This window comes from Ovis canadensis, chromosome 5 (genome assembly GCF_042477335.2).
Source record: "Ovis canadensis isolate MfBH-ARS-UI-01 breed Bighorn chromosome 5, ARS-UI_OviCan_v2, whole genome shotgun sequence".
Taxonomy (NCBI): domain Eukaryota; kingdom Metazoa; phylum Chordata; class Mammalia; order Artiodactyla; family Bovidae; genus Ovis; species Ovis canadensis.
This window is the reverse complement of record NC_091249.1, coordinates 120,286,790-120,310,160: the sequence shown is the minus strand read 5'-3', so window position 1 is coordinate 120,310,160 and position 23,371 is coordinate 120,286,790.

Here is a 23,371-nt window from a genome sequence, read left to right as displayed (position 1 = left end):
ATCAATGTCCAAATTTAGTAAGAACTCTTTAATACTTAGTCCATTACCAGTGGCATAAAATACACAGAAATTGTTTTTCTTGTAGCAGTTATAGATTGCATTTACTCACTGATAAATTTATATTTCATCTCCGCTTCCCCAAGCCTGAGTGAACTACTCACAAGCCCAAAGGGGCCTAAAGGTAAAGGTTTTACTGTCTTCTTCTATCAGCTGGGCCTCTGAATATCAAATGTTGTTATTCAGTCACTCAGTCCAACTCTTTGCGACCCCATGGACTGCAGCAAGCCAGGGTTCCCTGTCTACTATTTCCCAGAGTTGGCTCAAACTCACATCCATTGAGTCGGTGATGCCATACAATCATCTTGTCCTATGTTGTCCCCTTCTCCTCCTGCCTTCAATCTTTCCAGCATCAGGGACTTTTCCAATGAATCAGCTCTTCACATCAGGTGGGCAAAGTATTGGAGCATCAGCTTCAGCATCAGTCCTTCCAATGAATATTCGGGGTTGACTCCTTTAGGATTGACAGCTTTGCTTTCCTTGCAGTCCAAGGGACTCTCAAGAGTCTTCTCCAACACCACAGTTCAAATGTATCAGTTCTTCACTGCTCAGCCTTTTTTACTGTCCAGCTCTCACATATGTACATGACTACTGGAAAAAGCATAGCTTTCACTAGACGGACCTTTGTCAGCAAAGTAACGACTCTGCTTTTTAATATACTGTCTGGGTTTCTGATAGCTTTCCTTCCAAAGAGCAAGTGTCTTTTAATTTCATGGCTGCAGTCACCATCTGCAGTGATTATGGAGCCGCCCAAAATAAAGTCTGTCACTGTTTCCCTTCTTTCCCAACTATGTGGCATGAACTGATGGGACCGCATGCCATGATCTTCATTTTCTGAATGTTGAGCTTTAAGCCAACTTTTCACTCTCCTCTTTCACTTTCATCAAGAGGCTTTTTAGTTCCTCTTCACTTTCTTCCATAAGGGTGCTGTCATCTGCATATCTGAGGTTATTCATATTTTTCCCAGCAATCTTGATTCCAGCTTGTGCTTCATCCAGCCCAGCATTTTGCATGATATACTCTGCATATAAGTTAAATAAGCAGGGGAACAATATACAGCCTTGATGTACTCTTCCTGATTTGGAACCAGTCTGTTGCTCCATGTCCAGTTGCTTCTTGACCTGCATATAAGTTTCTCAATAGGCAGGTAAGGTGGTCTGGTATCCCCCTCTCTTTCAGAATTTTCCAGTTTGTTGTGATCCACATAGTGAAAGGCTTTAGTGAAGTCAATCAAGCAGATGTAGACGTTTTTCTGGAACTCTGTTGTTTTTTCGATGATGCAACGAATGTTGGCAATTTGATCTCTGGTTCCTCTGCCTTTTCTAAATCCAGCTTGAACATCTGGAAGTTCTCACACTGCTGTTCTCATACTGCTGAAGCCTAACTGGAAGGATTTTGAGCATTACCTTGCTAGCATGTGAAATGAGTACAGTTGTACAGTACTATGAACATTCATAGTTCATACTATGAACAACATTGGTATTGTCCTTCTTTGAGATTGGAATGATTTTTTTTTTTAAGTCGCTCAGTCGTGTCTGACTCTTTGCTACCCCATGGACTATACAGTCTGGAATTCTCTAGGCCAGAATACTGGAGTAGGTAGCCTTTCCCTTCTCCAGGGGATCTTCCCAACCCTGAGACTGAACCCAGGTCTCCCGCACTGTAGGTGGATTCTTTACTAGCTGAGCTACCAGGGAAGTCCTGAGATTGGAATGAAAACTGAACTTCTCCTGTCCTGTGGCCACTGCTGAGTTTTCCAAATTTGCTGGGATATTGAGTGCAGCACTTTCACAGCATCATCTTTTAGGATTTCAAATAGATGAGCTGCAATTCTATTACCCCCACTAGCTTTGTTCCTAGTGATGCTTCTTAAGGCCCACTTGACTTCACATTCCAGGATGTCTGGCTCTAGGTGAGTGATCACACTATCATGGCTATCCAGGTACTGAAGATCTTTTTTGTATAGTTTTCCTGTGTATTCTTGCCACCTCTTCTTAATCTCTTCTGCTTCTGTTAGGTCCCTACAGTTTCTGTCCTTTATTGAGCCCATCTTTGCATGAAATGCTCCCTTGGTATCTCTAATTTTCTTGAAGAGATCTCTAGTCTTTCCCATTCTATTATTTTAGTCTACATCTTTGCATTGTTCACTTAAAAAGGCTTTCTGATCTCTCCTTGCTATTCTTTGGAACTCTGCATTCAGATGAGTGTACTTTTCCTTTTCTCCTTTGCCTGTCACTTCTCTTATTTTCTCAGCCATTTGTAAGACCTCCTCAGACAACCATTTTGCATTTCTTTTTCTTGGGGATGGTTTTGATCACTGCCTCCTATATAATGTTTTGAACCTCTGTCCATAGTTCTTCAGGTACTCTGTCTATGAGATCCAATGCCTTGAATCTATTTGTCACTTCCACTGTATAATCATAAGATTAGAGAATGTTAGAGAATGTTTTTATATGCAGTATTGGGTTCCAATAAAAATAACAAACTGAGTATTTGTTATACACTTAGATATGTACCAAGTGCTTTGACACTCACGGTATCATTTTAAGTCTTATAAAAACCCTATGGGATAGGTACTAACATTATCCGAATTTGCAGAGGCTAAAACAAGAAGAAGAAAAGAGAGTTAAATATATGACTTGTAGTCTCACAACTTGTTTGTATATATACTTTGATTTGAATCCAGAAGACCTAATGCAAGAGCTGTTTACCTGTTCTCTACGCTGCTTTGCCAGTCAACTCTATTGATTCAGAAGTAGGGGGGTGATTTTGAGAGGAAAGAAGGATGATCAACATCCAAGCAAAATGACAAAATGGTAGGGGATATCAGATTTTTAAATAGCATGCTATTTTTTAAATAGCACAGCTAATATGAAAATCTCTTTAAATAAAACACCTAGGAATAAATCTACCTAAGGAGACAAAAGACCTGTACTCTGAAAACTATAAGGTGCTGATGAAAGAAATCAAAGAAGGCATAAACAGGTGGAAAAATATACCATGTTCATGGACTGGAAGAATCAGTATTGTCAGGATAACTATACTACTAACTATAAGGCTGTCTACAAATTTAATGCAACCTCTCTCAAATTACCAATGGCACTTTTCACAGAACTAGAACAAAAAGTTCTCAAAATTTTTATGGAAACACAAAGACCCTGAATAGCCAAAGAAATCTTGATAAAGAAAAAATGGAGCTGGAGAAATCAGGTTTCCTGACTTCAGACTATACTACAAAGCTACAGTGATCAAAAGAGTATGGTACTGGCACAAAAATAGAAATATTGACCAATAGAACAGGATAGAAAACCAAGAAATAAGCCCACGCACCCATGGTAAATTAATCTATGACAAAGGAGGCAAGATTACACGATGTTGAAAAGACAGGCTCTTTAATAAGTGGTGTTGGAAAAACTGGACAGGTACAAGTAAAAAAAAATGAAATTAGATCGTTCTTTCACTCCATACACAAAAATAAGCTCAAAGTGGATTAAAGAGCTAAATGTGAGACTGAATACTATAAAACTCCTTGAGGAAAACATGTGTGTTGCGTTAGTTGCTCAGTCATATCTGACTCTTTGTGATCCCATGGGCTGTAGAGCACCAGTCTCCTCTGTCCCTGGGATTCTCCGGGCAAGTACATTGCAGTGGGTTGCCATTCCCCTCTCTACGGGATCTTCCCAACTAAGGGATCGAACCTGGGTCTCCTGCATTACAGGTGGATTCTTTACCAACTGAACCACCAGGGAAGCCCAAGGATACCGGAATGGGTAGCCTATCCCTTCTCCAGGGGATCTTCACAACCCAGGAATCGAACTGGGGTCTCCTGCATTGCAGGCAGACTCTTTACCAGCTGAGCTACCAGGGAAGCCCAATAAGGGATTAGTCTCCAAAACTTACAAATAGCTCATGACATTTAACAGCATCAAAACAAATGACCCACACTTAAAAAATGGGCAGAAGACCTAAATAGACAGTTCTCCAAAAAAGACATACAGATGGCAAATAGAAAAATGAAAAGATGTATAACATCACTAATTATTAGAGAAATGCAAATCAAAGCTACAGTAAATTATCACCTTACACCAGCCAGAATGGCTATCATCAAAAATCCCACAAGCAATAAATGCTGGAGGAGGTGTTGAGATAAGCAACCCCCCTACACTGTTGGTAGGAATGTAAATCGGTACAGCCACTATGGAGAACAGTATGGAGGTTCCTTAAAAATCTAAAAATAGAGCTACCATATAACCCTGCCATCCCACTTCTGGGCATGAAAAGTAAATTAGTCCCTCGGTCATGTCTGACTCTTTGAGACCCGTAGCCTGCCAGGCTTCTCTGTCTATGGGATTCTGCAGGCAAGAATAGTGGAGTAGGTAGCCATTCCCCTTTCCAGGGAATCCTCTCAACCCACAGATCGAACCTGGGTGTCTTGCATTGCAGGTAGACTCTTTGCCATCTGAGCCACCAGGGAAGCCGTATTCCTGGGCGTGTGTCTGGAGAAGAACATGATCTGTGAAGATACACACACTGCATCGTTCATGGTAGCACTGTTTACAGCAGCCCAGACGTGGACGCACTCTAAACATCCATCAGTAGGGTAATGGATAAAGAAGAAGTGGTACATACATACGACGGAATGTTAGCCATGAAAAAGAACGAAATAATGCCATTTTCAGCAATACGGATGGACCTAGAGAGTGTCATATTGAGTGAACTAAGTCAGAGAAGGAGAAATATGACACCCCTTAAAGGTGGAGTCTAAAAAGAAATTAACAGACTCGCAGACTTCAAGAACGAGCTTATGACTGCTGGGGGCGGGGGCGGGGGGGCTAGTTTGGGAGAAAGGAATAGTCAGAGAGTTTGAGATGGACATGTACACACTGCCTTATTTAAAATGGATAACCAACGATGACTTTCTGTATACACAGCGAACTCTGCTCCATGTTATGCGGCAGCCTGGATGGGAGGAGAGTTTCGGGGGAGAGTGGATACATGTATATGTATAGCTGAGTCCCTTCACTGTTCAGTTGAAACTATCACAGCATTGTTTGTTAATCAGCTATAACCCAACACAAAATAAAATTTTTTTTAAGATCTCGTTATTGCTCTACAAGCACAACAAACCTAGGTTTGAGAACCTTCTCCATGATTTCCCAGCTTTGTGGCCTCGGGTAAATTATTTGCCTAAACCTTAATGCTCTCACTTGTCAAAATGAGGGCAGCAATAGTGCCAGCTTCACAGTGTTGCTGTGAGGATTAAGTGGCATTACACACATAATGTTTATCCTGGCACCTGGTATTTAATAACTGCTTTACAAGTGTTAGCTGCTGTTACTGTTATTTTTAGTTTTTACTTACTTGAGTTTCTCATCTTCAAACACCCCTTTTCCTTCTGTCTTTGTAGTCTGAGTCATTCTTCCTACAATTTAAGCAGGAGTTGACCCCTACCCATTAAATCTCCAGGCAATCAGAATCTTCACTATCTTCTTGCAATTTTATTTGCCATCCATTATGTCTCAACTGATTTAGTGCCAGATTATAGATTTTCATCCACACATTTTAATGCAGAACCTTCCTTTTTATCTGGCTTTGAAGCATATTGTGTTAAATTCCCAAATGGTACCTTCAGAGTTCACAGCAAAGTCCTAATCATAACTCTCAGAAAGCTTAAAGTTGTTCTTAGGGGAACAATGATTGCTTTGCCTTTCATTATTGAATAAAAAATCTAGAAGGACAATATCAACTTTTAAATGAAATTATACACCTGAAAGGGGAGTATAAATGTAAAAAAAAGAGATCACCTCATTATCACTCTTTCAAGCTGCTAGAGTGAACTTGAGTCATTGTATATTCCAACATCAAAAACTCTCTGGGATATACTAAAGAACATCATTACGCGCACAGCAATAAAATGAGGTTATCAGAGGGAGCCACTAAAAATAAAAGATTGCCAAGACAGTTTCTTACAATGGATACTACAATAAGCTCATTAGTAAGCATTCTGAAATAGCTCTAAGATTTTCCAAATGAAACTGAATTCCTTAGAGTTCTTAACTAGTCAAAGGAATCAACTTTATGGTTATGTTTTTTTTCTGTTTAGTTAAATCATCTATACCTTTTTGCTGATCCAGGCAAGAATGTATCTACCTGTATCTGTCTAAACACGAGAAACATTTGACTTCAGGATTGGTATTTATTAGAGTACTCATGTGAAAATAAGTGGAATTAGGCTTATTTTTAAAGACCTGGATTACTAACAAAAGCCTTTTGAATGAAGAATAAGGGTACGAAAGGAGTCACTCCTCACCATCCTGCTATAATCCTCTGAACTGCCTTCATAAGTTAGAAAGTCTTCTAATTGCAGAATATTTAGAAATTGGTGCATGTTTCTTCAACAAACCGGCATAAAAAACTTATTTTTGGTTGATAAGCCTACATTTATAAGTACATATACCAACCTCTTCATTTCTCCCTTTTCCTTTTATCTCATACAGAGTAAGCCAAGTTTCAAATGGGATCTAAGGCACTCTTTCAGTACTTTCGGCTCTGTGAACTTCTCATCTTTAATGTTTGAGGTTCTAATAATATCATTTCCCCCCCTCCCCTTTCCTTGGTACTTATAACAAAGAACGTTGTTAGTTCTATATGGGGTGGGGGGGGGGGCGGAGTCCTGATCCCATTCTCTGCCCAATGCTTAGGCTATCGCTGTGTGGGGCTCCTTTCATCCGCTTCCTCCACATGGAGCTGCTTTAGCAGAATTAGAAACAAAGAAATGCAGAATTAGTCATTTGAAAGTAATAAAGACAAACTAAGAAACACTAGGATTTTTTTTCCCCCACGCAGCAAAGAGAGGTGGAATTGTGGGCTAAAACTGACCATGGTTGTTCTCTGAGATTTTTAGCAATCAGAGATTTTCCAGAGACAGCCAGCCTGTGGAAGCAGACCACCGGCCGGAGCGTTCCGCTCTTCCAGCCTGGCTCCAATTCCTATCCCCGCGCGCTCTCAGGAGCATTAGCCCCGGCCCTGCGTCTCACGCACGAGCTGGGTCGACACACGCCCGAAAGTGGGCGGTCCCGGCGGGGGTCGGCCCGGCCCCCACCACAGAGAGGCGGTGCCTCCGGCGTCCTAGAGCGGCCGCGGGCAGCCGGCGCTGGGCCGGGGTCCTGGGGCTAGTCTCGCGGGTCCCGAGCTGCGCCGCCCGCTTCCGGTTCTGGAAGACGCTGGCGGGCCTTCGCTCGGGGGCGCTGGCCTCGAGCCCTCTCGTCAGGTGGCGACGCCCAGGCGGGGCGGCTCCCTCTGAGGAGTCGGGTGCCGCCTGTTGGGCCCCCGCGGCCTCCGCCTCTAGCCTCCTCCAGCCGCGGAGACGCGCTTGTCTGCGGCGGGCCGGCGGGCGCAGGGTGCGCCTGTGGGCCGCCGCGTGGGTAGCCGAGGCCCCGGGCCCAGGAGGGCCGGCTCCCGGCCGGGCGCGCTCCCTCCTGTGTCGCCTGACTTCGGGCGGCCTGGTGAGCCTTCGCGAGTTTTCTAGAACCCGGCTTCCATACTTAGTGGGCTTTGTGAGAACTGAGATAATAGATGTGGACATGAGTCAGTGCTGTTTATTTCTTGAGCGCTTCCTGTGGGCCTGGTATTGTTAACCGCTAAACACGGAAACACTTCTTTTCAGTAAATGCTTGGAGATTGCGTGCTGTGCAGCAATCAGCACTGCAAAGCTGCGAGGTGAGAACACTCACCCCTTGGTGAGGAAGACTGTCAGGGCCCGCGCCCTTCTGAAGCTTGTTTGAAGATGAGCGGTTGGTTGGCATATGGAAGAGGAAGTGTGTTAGTCACTCAGTCGTGTCCGGACTCTGCGACCCTGTGGACTGTAGCCCACAAGGCTCCTCTGTCCATGGGGTTCTCCAGGCAAGAATACTGGAGTGGGCTGCCATGCCCTTCTCCATAAAACGGGAACAGATTCTAAATAACCCCCAAAACACATAAATTTTAATTGTGGCGTTGAGGATTTCTAGCAGGGAGATTCCTATGGGAAGGAGGTGGAGATGGGGAAGGGACCTGAAAGATGAGGAAGAATCAGCCAGATTCTGCTAGTATTGCACGCCTAGGCAAGAGTACCTGTGAGGACTGACGCTGGAAGGATTTGCAAAGCACCGACAGTGGGCTTTACTCCTGTTCTCTCTTCCTCCTTGATGTCTTTCCCTCCCCATGGTAAAAGGTGATGGAGCTGGCAGCTAATTTTTGTCCTGATCGGTTTTTACTTATACTAAAGCACCACACAGTTTCTGTCTCCTGTTGGATCAAAACAAGATGTTCTTGAAAAGCTAAATAAAACAGGATCCTATCATCTGTGGTTTCTCATTGCCTTCAAAGTCAAATTCCATCGGCCAACGTGCTTACGTAGTTCTCTGTTAAGAGAACCCTCTTCAATTCCAACTTTTGTTCTGCAGCATCTTTACTGTTTTCAGTTGATGTTGGCGTCTTATGGAGTCAGTCTTTATCTCAAAGTTTTCTAATCTAAAAGCTGTTCAAAGCATTGCACATTATGAAGCAGTTGTGTTCTTATTAGGACACTGATTCCTGGTATCTGAAATACTTCCTTTACTCCAGAAAATGTTTATCCTTTAACCGCTATTTGCTAGCACAATAGAACAATACTATTTTATATAGTTGCAATTATTGCAATTAAGAATTCTATCCAAGTCCAACATATAAATTGTTACTGTGCCTGGATTCCTTTTTTACCCACTCCGGAACCTTTCACTTCCGAGTCCTCCACCACAGAGGCCAGCCAAGAGTTCCAGAACCATCTGAGACCTCCAGGATGGAGGCTGGCTCACCTCATCCCACCATCTTTCTTCCCTGACTGGATGTTGTGTATATATCTTATTCTTTAATTTCATTTGCTTATTGCTGCTCACAGTACCATAATTCTACTTTAGGCATCTTCTCTATGGTCGTAACCATTGCTTTTTTTGGTCTTTTCTGTTGATGATTAGAAAATCTATTGTTTTATTTGTGAACTAAAAGAGATCTGATCGTAAGATAGCATAGTCATAATACTGTAGGATGTTAATACTAGGTGGTGTCAGCTAGTGTAGCTAACTGTTCCTCCTCTGTTTCCACAGTATCCAGTGAATATGTCCAAGACAGGATTATCACATTATGACTAGTTTTTTGTATTATTCTCCACTCACTAATTAAACTTCCCTACTGACAAAGAGACTGAGTCTGTCTTTGGTAGAAACCAAAATTTGTATTTTTCTTCTTGTTCAAGTAACATAATGACCAATAGAAAAAATTAGAAATTCCAGGTAAGCAAAGCAAAACAAAGCAGAAGGAAATAAAATTCATCCATGATTTTCATCATTCAGGACCAACAGACTTATGCACTATGTAAATATATTGCACACACATTACATACACACAGAGACAATCACACTTTTTCTTAGTAAAAATGGAATCACACAAGTTTAGCCTTTTGTAATCTTCCTTTTTGCTTAACAATATGTGATAATTGTTTTCTCTTGATTCACTTTTCAAGAGTTTTTTTCAGCCTCAGAGTTATTGATACTTGGGCCAGATAACTCTTTGGGGAGAGAAGGGAAGTCAGGGCTTCTCTATTTTAAGGTGTTGAACAGCATCACTTTTACCCACTAGATGCCATTAGTACCATTCCTCACTTTCCAGTCTATGTCTGACGCAGGATACAGCATGCTTGGGGCTGCTGCATCGGGATGACCCAGAGAGATGTTATGGGGAGGGAGGTGGGAGGGGGGTTCATGTTTGGGAACGCAGGTAAGAATTAAAGATTTTAAAATTAAAAAAAAAAAAATGTCTCCAGACATTGCCAAATATCCCTAGGGGGACAAAATCAGTTAATTTATATAATCACATGTTATAGCATATAATGTTAATCATTTTTCATGACACCTGTCTACCAACTATTAGAAATCAATAGTAAATGCTTTTCAATTTTTTTTTTTTTTTGGTCTGCACCTTGTGGCTTGTGGGGATATTAGTTCCCTGCCCAGGGATTGAACCCAGGCTCCAGCAGTAAAAGCCCTGAGTCCTAACCACTGGACCACCAGGAAATTCCTGTAAATGCTTTTTATTTTGCTTTTCATAGTTTGCTTTAGAAATAGTAATATCAAATGAATACTAGAAATTTTTAAAATGTTAGATGTTTTAAATTCTTTATTAAACTCTGCAGTAATGCCACCAGACTCATGAATTTTTTATCTTAAAATATGCCTTCTTTATAACTCTCAAGTTTGTTATTGTTCAAAATTTAAAAGGTGACCTTGAATGACTAGAGCCGAAGTTATCTCAAAGCAAAGATATAGTAGCAGTGTGAGAAAAGCATTAGAACTTAATAGCCTTTGAGAGGAGTGAATTGCCAAATGAGTGATCTTGATAAAGTTTTCTTGCCCAGATATAAGGCATGTGATGATTATTGTCATTGTAACCTCTTCTAGATTTTTCCTTTGCAAAAAATTTTTTAAATGAAAGCATTCTTAAACTAAAAATGTATTAACATCTCTCAAAGGCTGTTTTAAAAATTCAAGGGAAGTTTTGGAATCTGTTACATAGTTTGAAAGTCTGTTATTGTTAAGCATATACGGGGCATGCACGCTGCATGAAATGTAAACATGCGGTTTAATGAAGGACTGCGATTTGAACGCCGTGCAAAGAGGAGACCACTGGCAAAACTCAAGGGGCACCCTACTTCCATGCCCATTCCCAACCAGCTGCTGCTTAAGTGCAGCCCCTTCCTGATACTTATGGAAGTATCGCGGAGTTCCTTCTTGTCACTCTTACTATGTAAGTATGAATCTGTTTGCATTAGAGTTTAGCTTTGCCTGTTTTTGAAGTTACATAAATGGAATCACACAGTAATCCTTCAATGTGTAGTCTGTTTAGAACGGCATTATGTTCATGAGATATATCTGTGTCATTGCTTACTCTGTAATGCATTTATTTGCATTGTTGCGTTGTTTTACATGGTGTAAATTTATCATTACCCTTGACAGACATTTTTCTGGGTTTTGGCCGATGAGCATTCTTATACGTGTCTGCTGGGACATGTATGTCCACATTCCTAATGAGCATATATCTGGAAATTGAATGGCTGCTTCATGGAGAACACATTCTTCAACCTAATGGTGTGAAAAGTTGTCTTCCAAAGTGGCTCTATCAGTTTGTACCCCCACCAGCAGTGTATGAGACTTCCTAGTTCTCTGTATCCTCACTGACACTTGGGTTTTTTTTAGTCTTTCTAATATTTAGCCATTCTGGTGGGTTTGTAGCAGTGTTAATTTCTTTTTTTTTTTTTTTTTTTACTTGAAGAATATCATACTGCTTGAAGTAACTCAGAAAAAGCCAAATATCACAAATATCATTTACATGTGGATTCTTTAAAAAATGATACAAATAAACTTATTTATAAAACAGACACAGTAAATAAACTTATGGTTGGTTAAAAAAACAGAAAGGTGAGGGAGGGATAAATTAGGACTTTGAGATTAACAGATACACACTACTATACGCAAGATGGATTAACAACAAGGACCTAGCATATAGTACAGCGAACTCCATTCTATGTCTTCTAATAACCCGCTGCTGCCTCCCTGTAGCAGCTTTAATTCCTGAGCCGCAGTGAGGTCGAGCACCTTTCCACATGTTCATGAGAAATGTGATCTTTAACAATGTCTGCTCAAGTTTCTGGCCCACTCGTCTATTGTTTTCCTTCAGTCTTCTTTTTAATATTTTATAGCAAGTATTTTCTCCATCTTATTTATGTTTCACTCTGTGACTTGCTTCTGTACTTTTTAATGCTTAATATTTTAAAATAGCTTGTATTAGGAATATATCTTATATGTAGCATTTAATTAGATTTGTTTTACAATCCTTTTGAGAGTCATTTTGTTTTCATAGGTAAATTTATTGATATGATAGATATCCCTTCTGTTTTCTAGCTTTTATTTTTTACTAAATATGCTCCATATATTTTATATTTGTATTTTATATTTTGTACATGTGTTTCTCCTGTATATGTGAAAAAAATTAGTACTCTCAGTTGCTTTAAGCTCAAAGTTACCATAACTTTATATAACATACTTTATTCTCTATTTCTTTTTTTAAAAAGATAATATATACAATAAAAAATTTTAATATATATATATTTATATCACCACCATGAATAGTATCCAGTTTCTACTTCCTACCCTCTAAAACCTAATTTCAATTAACTGCATTAGTTTTCTATTTTTTCTAATGTTTGCTTTTATATCTTGAAATGTGGTTGTACAATGATTACTTGATCTGTCAGCTTTAAAACCTGCCTTTACAACTTCACTGTAACACAGCAAGTCAGCAGCTTACACACTTTCCATCTTTACACCCACTTCTCCTTCCCTCTTTTTTAATTGTGCTGTGTCTACATTGTCACAATTCATAAACTTTACATTATATTCCGTAACCGTAATTTTCATGTTTGTTTTCATCTTAAATTAAATGGATTAAATTAAATGGATTCACTGCTTTCCTCCAGCAGTGTTGGAAATATTACTAGCTCCCCAGTGTTGTTAAGAAGATCAAGTGAAAATACTGACTCAACATCCGTTAAACTTAACTGAGGGTTTGCATGCCCTGTGCCAGGCGCCTGGAAATACAGAGGGCAACACCATTTCCTCTGCCTTTAGGGCATTCCATGTCTGGAAGACACAGACCATTTCAGTGCTGCGCGATGAGAGCTATGTCAGACATGAGAACGATGTGCTCCAGACCTGGGGATGGCGCAGAGAGAGGATTCCTGGCAGAGTGGTAACTGGGTTGCATCATGGAGGATGAATACGATAGGGCCTCCTGATGACAGGGTGGAAAGCATTCCTGGCCTAGAAAACAGCAAAGGCAGAGGCCAGAGAGAGAATCCAAGGTCAGGGATTTGTAGGAACTCCGAATGTCCAAACATGAGCTCAGCGATTAGGTGGAGACAGGAGAAGGGACGGGGCTGCAGAGATAAGCAGAGGGAGTCCCGAGGCCTGTGTGGGGTCACTAAGGCGTCTTAAGACGAGACCAGATCTGGCTTTCTGAGGAACAGAGGCAGCAGGGAAGGAGGGAACTCGGTGAGACTGGGCCAGAAGAAGGAGATGAGTTGGACAGTCATCTTGGTCATAACCAGGTGATTCTTGGTGAGACTGATTTCGAGATTTTAAAAGTTTCATGAGACTGAAAATAAACTAGAATAAGGTAGGTGCAGCCAAACAACTTCACTGGGTTGTTGATGGCCCATGAGAGATTGTTTTAAGATTGATTATCCAGGCCCTGACAAATGGACTGAAATTGGCACTATTCTGATAGTATTATTTGGGAGGACTGGGTCATATCCTTCCATGTAAGGGGTGTGGTGAAGTTTTGTCTACAAGGAATTTAAATTCAAATGAAGGGAAAACTACCCTTTTTCTGGTAGCAGAATCAGTTTGGAATGGACTGATTGAATTGAATTGAATTGAAAGCAATTCTTGTCCTAAGCAAGTTGTAACTACCTCATTCTATATCCTTTTTTAAAATCCCTAAGTATGCATAAAAATTTGTTAAAACTGACAGTCTGTACTCTACACCATGGGGGGCGGGTGGGGGGCGGGGATTCAGGAAATGCTTTTCCTGTGCCGCAGAAAGAGACCCAAAGGGGTTTGCAGTATACCTCCTCCTTGAGACCAGTCTGCAGTAAGCCAGGCCCAACTGAGTCATCAGTGTGACCTTAAGGAAGACACAGCAGCATTCAAACCTGAGCAAGGGCGAGAACCCTGTGGACCTGCTCAGGAGACCACAGGGCAGAACCCTGGGAGGTCTCAGAAGCAGCTGGCAGATAATTTGGTGAGATGATTTCTGGGGGTTAGTCAGAATTGAGACTATTATAGTTTGTGTACTAAGAAAAATGTGTTTCCTTCTTTTAAAGCTGCAGGATGGTGTGATCTTGGACAATGAGGTCACATAGTAATCTGGGAAACAAGGATAAGGCCAAAAGTGGTATGAGGGCCGGAGAGTGACAGGAAATACTGAGGACAGAAAGTCAGGATGCGGTAACATATTGCAGCCTGGACTAGAGATAAATATTTGAAAGTCATAGAGATGAAAGTTGAGGCTGTGGGAATAGATAATAGCGCCACAGAGAGAGTGTTGAGAAAGAATTTTGTAAATGGTAAATCATTGTTGAAATGTTAGCGATTAATTTCACATGCTATCAGAGTGGTTTCATTACTTTATAAACGTGTCATATATGTATATTCAGTATAAATTATATCCATATATATGTTTTAAAAGAACATTTTACCTTTTTCCATATACTAAACTTACAGGGACAAATGTCTTTAGTGAATTCATTGGAGCTGTTGGTATCTTTAGTTTCCACTAGAGGAGTATCTCAGCCCTGGCACTGTTAATCACTTGGTTTGGGGTCAGGTAGTTCTTTACTCTGGGGGACAGGCCTGTGCACTGTAGGCTGTTTAGAGGCAGCCTTGGCTTCTCTAATCATTAAACACGCTCACTGCTAGTAGCACCCACCCTCATCCACCCGTGTGGCAAATAAACACGTCCCCAGATATTGCCAAATGTCCCTTGTACGCAAAATCAGGCCTGTTTGTGCACAACCCTGGGAAAGTATACATCCAACAAGCTTTATGAGTGAGAAATAGAAGAGTGAAACTTTGTAAAATAACAGATTCTTTAATGGGATCATTCATTCATTTTAGCTGTCAATTCAGTTCAGTCAGTTCAGTTGCTCAGTCGTGTCCGACTCTTTGCGACCCCATGAATCGCAGCACGCCAGGCCTCCCTGTCCATCACCAGCTCCCGGAGTTCACTATAAACTCATGTGCATCGAGTCAGTGATGCCATCCAGCCATCTCATCCTCTGTCGTCCCCTTCTCCTCCTGCCCCCAATCCCTCCTAATATCAGAGTCTTTTCCAGTGAGTCAGTTCTTCACATGAGGTGGCCAAAGTATTGGAGTTTCAGCTTTAGCATCATTCCTTCCAAAGAACACCCAGGGCTGATCTCCTTCAAAATGGACTGGTTGGATCTCCTTGCAGTCCAAGGGACTCTCAAGAGTCTTCTCCAAGACCACAATTCAAAAGCATCAATTCTTCAGCACTCAGCTTTCTTTACAGTCCAGCTCTCACATCTGTACTTTTTTTCTAATTGCATATGTTCTGTGTACAAGGCTCAGGCATTCATAAAATCAAAGCTGTGTTTCCCATAGAACATATCAAAGACAGCCTCAGTAGAACAATTAATTTTCATCAAACCAATTTGAAAACTTGTCAGTATTCATATGGAATCTATGTTGAAGTATAGCCTAGACACACTACATCCATGGCTTCCCATGATTTCAGGCTCTCTTAGTCAGTAAGGGGCCCAGCATAGATCAGGGAGAAGGAGGAGAGTGAGAGCAGGGTGACATCGACTACTCTAGCTACTACAAGGCTGGCTTGGGTTGGCTGAGGGTTACTTCTTTTCTCAAAGTGGTACACTCTCTTTACAAGTCACTCCCTGCATCCTTTTGGGTAAAGAGTGATAATAGCTTCTTATGGAATAAAGAAGAACACTACAAGGATTAAACATTAAGGACTATATAAGGTTTGTGCGTATAAGGATTCAGAAGCGCGCCAGCTGTGACGGACCGCGCAGAAGCATGGTCGAGAGGAGTTACCCCTCACCCAAGGTCGGGGGTTGCGATGGCACAGGAAAGGCCTAGAGGAGCTACCCGACCCCAGAGGTCAGGGCGGCGGCAGAGAGGAGCAACCCCACGTCCAAGGAGCGGTGACTGGGCATGGGCAGCACGGCCAAGAGGAGCTACTCCACGTTCAAGGTCAGAAGGGGTGGCGGTGAGAAGATACCCCTTGTCCAAGGTAAGGAGTAGCTGCTGTGCTTTGCTGGAACAGGCGTGAAGAGATACCCCATTCCAAGATAAGAGGAACCTAAGATGGTAGGTGTTGCGAGAGGGCATCAGACGGCAGACACACCAAAACCATAACCACAGAAAACTAGCTAATCTGACCACATGGACCACAGCCTGGTCAATGAAACTAAGCCATGCCCATGGGGCCACCCAAGATGGGCGGGTCATGGTGGAGAGGTCTGACAGAACGTGGTCCATTGGAGAAGGGAATGGCAAACCACTTCAGTATTCTTGCCTTGAGAACCCCATGAGGAGTATGAAAAGGCAAAATGATAGGATACTGAAAAGGGAACTCCCCGGGTTGGTAGGTGCCCAATATGCTACTGGAGATCAGTGGAGAAATAACTCCAGAAAGAATGAAGGGATGGAGCCAAGGCAAAAACAATACCCGGTTGTGGATGTGACTGGTGATAGAAGCAAGTTCTGATGCTGTAAAGAGCAATATTGCATAGGAACTTGGAATGTTAGGGCCATGAATCAAGGCAAATTGGAAGTGGTCAAACAAGAGATGGCAAGAGTGAACGTTGACATTCTAGGAATCAGTGAACTAAAATGGACAGGAATGGGTGAATTTAACTCAGATGACCATTATATATCTACTACTGCAGGCAGGAATCCCTCAGAAGAAATGGAGTAGCCATCATGGTCAACAAAAGAGTCTGAAATGCAGTACTTGGATGCAATCTCAAAAACGACAGAATGACCTCTGTTCATTTCCAAGGCAAGCCATTCAATATCACAGTAATCCAAGTCTATGCCCCAAGCAGTAACACTGAAGAAGCTGAAGTTAAAGAGTTCTATGAAGACCTACACGACCTTGTAGAACTAACACCCCAAAAAGATGTCTTTTCATTATAGGAGAATGGAATGCAAAAGTAGGAAGTCAAGAAACACCTGGAGTAACAGGCAAATTTGGCCTTGGAATATGGAATGAAGCAGGGCAAAGGCTAATAGAGTTTGCCAAGAGAACGCACTGGTCATAGCAAACACCCTCTTCCAACAAGAAGAGAGGACTCTACACATGGACATCACCAGATGGTCAACACCGAAATCAGATTGATTATATTCTTTGTAGCTAAAGGTGGAGAAGCTCTATACAGTCAGCAAAAATAAGACCGGGAGCTGATTGTGGCTCAGGTCATGAACTCCTTATTCCCAAATTCAGACTTCAGTTGAACAAAATAGGGAGAACTACTAGACTATTCAGGTATGACCTAACTCAAATCTCTTATGATTATACAGTGCAAGTGAGAAATAGATTTAAGGGACTAGATCTGATAGACAGACTGCCTGATGAACTATGGATGGAGGTTCATGACATTGTACAGGAGACAGGGATCAAGACCATCCCTATGGAAAAGAAATGCAAAAAAGCAAAATGGCTGTCTGGGGAGGCCTTACAAATAGCTGTGAAAAGAAGAGACATGAAAAGCAAAGGAGAAAAGGAAAGATATAAGCATCTGAATGCAGAATTCCAAAGAATAGCAAGGAGAGATAAGAAAGCCTTCCTCAGCGATCAACGCAAAAAAACAGAAGAAAACAACAGAATGGGATAGACTAGAGATCTCTTCAAGAAAATTAGAGATGCCAAGGGAACATTTCATGCAAAGATGGGCTTGATAAAGGACAGAAATGGTATGGACCTAACAGAAGCAGGAGATATTAGGAAGAGGTGGCAAGAATACACAGAAGAACTGTAGAAAAATGATCTTCACAATGCAGATAATCACGATGGTGTGATCACTCATCAAGAGTCAGACATCCTGGAATGTGAAGTCAAGTGGGCCTTAGAAAGCATCACTATGAACAAAGCTAGTGGAGGTGATGGAATTCCAGTTGAGCTATTTCAAATCCTAAAAGATGATGCTGTGAAAGTGCTGCACTCAATATGCCAGCAAATTTGGAAAACTCAGCAGTGGCCACAGGACTGGAAAAGGTCAGTTTTCATTCCAATCCCAAAGAAAGGCAATGCCAAAGAATGCTCAAACTACCACACAGTTGTACTCATTTCAAACGCTAGTAAAGTAATGCTCAAAATTCTCCAAGCCAGGCTTCAGCAATACATGAACCGTGAAATCCCAGAGGTTCAAGCTGGTTTTAGAAAAGGCAGAGGAACCAGAGATCAAACTGCCAACATCCGCTGGATCATTGAAAAAGCAAGAGAGTTCCGGAAAAACATCTATTTCTGCTTTATGACTATGCCAAAAAGCCTTTGAGTGTGTGGATCACAATAAACTGTTGAAAATTATTCAAGAGATGGGAATACCAGATCACCTGACCTGCCTCTTGAGAAACATATATGCAAGTCAGGAAGCAACAGTTAGAACTGAACATGGAACAACAGACTGGTTCCATATAGGAAAAGGAGTCCGTCAAGGCTGTATATTGTCACCCTGCTTATTTAACTTATACTCAGAACACATCATGAGAAATGCTGGGCTGGAAGAAGCACAAGCTGGAATCAAGATTGCCGGGAGAAATATCAATAACCTCGGATATGCTGATGACACCACCCTTATGGCAGAAAGTGAAGAGGAACTAAAAGCCTTTTGATGAAAGTGAAAGAGGAGAGTGAAAAAGTTGGCTTAAAGCTCAACATTCAGAAAACGAAGATCATGGCATCTGGTCCCATTACTTCATGGCAAATAGATGGGGAAACAGTGGAAACAGTGACAGACTTTATCTTTGAGGGCTCCAAAATCACTGCAGATGGTGACTGCAACCATGAAATTAAAAGACGCTTACTCCTTGGGAGGAAAGTTATGACCAACCTAGATAGTATATTCAAAAGCAGAGACATTACTTTGCAACAAAGGTCCATCTAGTCAAGGCTGTGGTTTCTCCAGTAGTCATGTATGGATTTGAGAGTTGGACTGTGAAGAAGGCTGAGTGCTGAAGAATTGGTGCTTTTGAACTGTGATGTTGGAGAAGACTTGAGAGTCCTTTGGACTGCAAGGAGGTGCAACAAGTCCATCCTAAAGGAAATCAGTCCTGGGGGTTCATTGGAAGGAGTGATGTTGAAGCTGAAATTCCAATACTTTGGCCACCTCATGTGAAGAGTTGACTCATTGGAAAAGACTGTGATGCTGGAGGGGTTGGGGGCAGGAGGAGAAGGGGACGACAGAGGATGAGATGGCTGGATGGCATCACTGACTCAATGGACATGAGTTATAGTGAACTCCGGGAGTTGGTGATGGACAGGGAGGCCTGGCGTGCTGCAATTCATGGGGTCGCAAAGAGTCAGACACGACTGAGCAACTGAACTGAACTTAAGGTTTGTGCCCTAGAAGAAGAAAGAGAACGTCTTTAGTATGTAGGATAACCATGATGGTGTGATCACTCATCTAAATCAGAAATCCCAGAATGTTAAGTCAAGTGGGCCTGAAGATGCATCATGACATACAAAGCTAGTGGAGGTGATGGAACTCCAGCTGTGCTATTTGAAATCCTAAAATGTGATACTGTGAAAGTTCTGCACTCAATATGCCAGTGAATCTGGAAACTCAGCAGTGGCCACAGCACTGGAAAAGGTCCGTTTTCATTCCAATCCCAAAGAAAGGCAATGACAAAGAATGTTCAAACTACTGGCCAATTGCAGTCATCTAACATGCTAGCAAAGTAATGCTCAAAATCCTTCAAGCTAGGCTTCAGCAGTATGAGAACTTCTAGATGTACAAGCTGGATTTAGAAAAGGCAGAGGAACCAGAGAACAAATTGCCAACATCTACTGGATCATAGAGAAAGCAAGAGAATTCCAGAAAGATATCTGCTTCATTGATTATGCTAAGTCTTTTGACTGTGTGGATCACAGCAATGTTAAAACTGGACATGGAACAACAGACTGGTTCCAAATTGGGAAAAGAGTATGTCAAGGCTTATATTGTCACCCTGCTGATTTAATTTATATGCAGAGTACATCGTGCAAAATGAAGGGATGGATGAAGCACAAGCTGGAATCAAGAATGGCAGGAGAAATATCAATAGCCTCAGTGTTCTTGCCTGGAGGATCCCAGGGACGGGGGAGCCTGGTGGGCTGCCATCTATGGGGTCACACAGAGTTGGACACTACTGAAGTGACTTAGCAATAGCAGATATGTAGATGACACCACCCTTATGGCAGAAAGTTAAGAAGCACTAAAGAGCCTCTTGATGAAAGTGAAAGAAGAGAGTGAAAAAGTTGACTTAAAGCTCAACATTCAGAAAACGGAGATCATGGCATCTGGTCCCATTACTTCATGGCAAATAGAAGGGAAAAAAGTGGAAACAGTGATAGATTTTATCTTCTTGGGCTCCAAAATCACTGCAGAGAATGACTGCAGCATGAAATTAAAAAATAAAAAAGTTTGCTCCTTGAAAGAAAAGCTATGATAAGCCTAGAAAGCATATTAAAAAGCAGAGACATTACTTTGCCAACAAAGGTCCAGATAGTCAAAGCTATGGTTTTCCCAGTAGTCATGTATGGATGTGAGAGCTGGACAATAAAAAAGGCTGAGCACCAAAGAACTGATGCTTTTGAACTGTGGTGTTGGGAAAGACTCTTGAAAGTCCCTTGGACTGCAAGGAGATCCAACCAGTCCATCCTAAAGGAAACCCTAAATATTCATTGAAGGGACTGATGCTGAAGCTAAATACTTTGGCCACCTGACTCGAAGAGCTGACTCATTGGAAGAGACCCTGATACTGGGAAAGATTGAAGGCTGAAGGAGAAGGGGACGACAGAGGATGAGATGGCTGGTTGGCATCACTGACTCAACAGACATGAGTTTTAGCAAACTCTGGGAGATAGTGAAGGACAGGGAAGCCTGATGTGCTATGGTTCATGGGGTCACAAAGTGTCAGACATGACTTAGTGACTGAACAACAGCAAACAGAAATGTCAGGTGAAATAAAGAGTGTAAAAAGCCTTTTAAAAAATAATCATGAGGGTGTTGAGTATCTTCTGTGTTTTGCCTATGATAGGTTCTTTAGACATTTTCTCTTAATCCTTGTGGTAATCTTACGAGATAAATTTATTATCCTGATTTGTCAGAGAAGGTTCTAAAAAATGCTTCTTCTAAGTCATAGACCTAGTTCATATGTAATGAAATCAGAATGTTGACCCAGATTTTCTGACTTCAAAGCTCATCCTACTAACTGCCATGCTATTCTGTCAACACTTTACCATAAATTAACAATCAGGGAATTATATTCTCTTCAAACGTAGTTTACATGGCTTCCCTGGTGGTCCAGATCGTAAAGAATCTTCCCGCAATGCAGGTAGACCTGGGTTCAATCCCTGTTTTGGGAAGATCCCCTAGAGAAGGGAACTGCAACCCACTTCATTATTCTTGCCTGGAGAATCCCATGAACAGAGGAGCCTGGTGGGCTACAGTCCCCAGGGTCGCAAAGACTTGGACATGACTGAGCAACTAACACTGATTTCAAGCTCATTATACTAAGTCCCTTGGTGTTCTGTCAATATTTTACCATTAACAATCAGGAGATTACGTTCTCTTAGAATGTAGTTTCAGTTAAGTGATCAGAATGTATTATGGTTTCAGAGGAGTGATAAAGCTCAATCTGATCATCAATGAAGGTCGTCCGATCTCGAGAGGTTAAGAAATGAAATGTCAAGGATATAAAGATGGCGGTGGCATACCAGCTATTTGAGAAGCCTAGTAGTAACAGCTTGGAGATGAGTAGTATTGACAGCTAAAATGTTTTGTTTTTTCCTAAAAATTCTGTGTCACACAAAGTCTGACCTTTCTCATTCTGAGATATGTCCACTACATTATTCCAATAGTGACGCCTCAATTCCAGAGGTCTTTCCTACCCTCATGGGAAAAAAGAATCTCAGACAAGTTCCGTGAGGCAGAGCGTCTTGTTTGTTTCTGCATTCCGACCACAAAGCCTGGTGCGCTTTGCACCAGACATTCTGATCTGGGGTCTACAGTCTGAGTCTTGCTGTAGGGCTTGTGTATCCTCATTAACAAGCCTGTGACTGTCTTCCAGGTCACCTTGTCCCCGCAGCACAGAAAAAGATATTTATGTCTGCTGTCCTCCTAAGCTTTTCTTCCTAATAGCTTTGCTACCTATTATTTAAGGACAGACAGGTGCCATTTAATAAAACATTTGTAAGAAGGTTGAGGGAATGTAAAGTTTAACCTTGGATCAGCAACTCTCCAAAGACAGGGACGATTGCAATCACTGGAAGCAAAAGAATTTCTCTGAGGATAGTAGTAAAAGTGTAGAATGAAAACTAATGCCCAGATTCCTGGTGAATAGGTAATGGAACGGGTAACTGAGAGCCATTTTTCCTCCCCAACATAAGCAAAAATCAAGGTTTATCTCAGGTCTCATAAGAAAGATATGGAATTTCCTAAACAGAAGGCCACCATTCAGCTAACTTAAACTTTGCTTCTTTTCATATGTCTTTCATATTGCATTTTTACTTCCTTCAACTCGCATATTTTATGCTGTTAAAATGTGTTTCTTAAAAAACCCTTTACTATAAGTCACCATTATTAAATCACAGAACACAGTAAATGCTCTTCAAATAATTAGGTCAATAAATGCGGGAAAGAAGGGTGGTAAAGGCTATGGCATAATCCTCTCAGTCAAAGGTCAAATGCACCTACCTAGCCTGGAGGGAAGGGCGTCAGCAGAACACGTGCTGTCCTTACAGAGGACTGACAGTGGCGATAATGATGACAATCACAGGTGCAGCTCCAATCTGAAAATTTAATTAAATTGGAAGCCAAGGAAAATTGCCAAGTATAGAGCAAATATCTACTATTTCTGGTTTAAACTTTAGAGAGTGAATTAAAAAGGTATAAAAAGTGCTTTACTACAATACAGATGAGGAAAAGTGATGCTTTGAACAACAGTCCCAGCAGCTCATTTTAACCGTAACCGGTTGACATGATAAAACATAAGACTTCAAGAAAATATCTGATCTAAATGCTGTTAGAGAGGTTTTTCACAAGACATAGAAGCCCAAGAAGTATAAGGTAGAAGAGAGTTCAGGGTGAGGTTGGATGTCCATGTTCTTTACAACATAGAAATTGTGAGACACTTTTAAGTTTAGAAGAAAACTTAAAAATCTCTCATATTTCATTCGGCAAGCCAGTTAGATTTTTTTTCCAAATAAGTGAAAAATTAGTTACTTCGTAATCTATTTCCTTACCATAGGCAGTTTTTGCTCTCAAAGGTAGCCTACTAAATTCAGTGGGAAAATATTTCTTCCCTATATAAAGGAGAGCTAATCTTAAAGATCAAATTCCATCTTATGCAAAATAACTATTATTTGACAAAAGTTTGCTTGTAATGCATTGTAAAGCAGTACAAATAGTTTTAAGTTCTAGTTTAATATAAATTTTAAT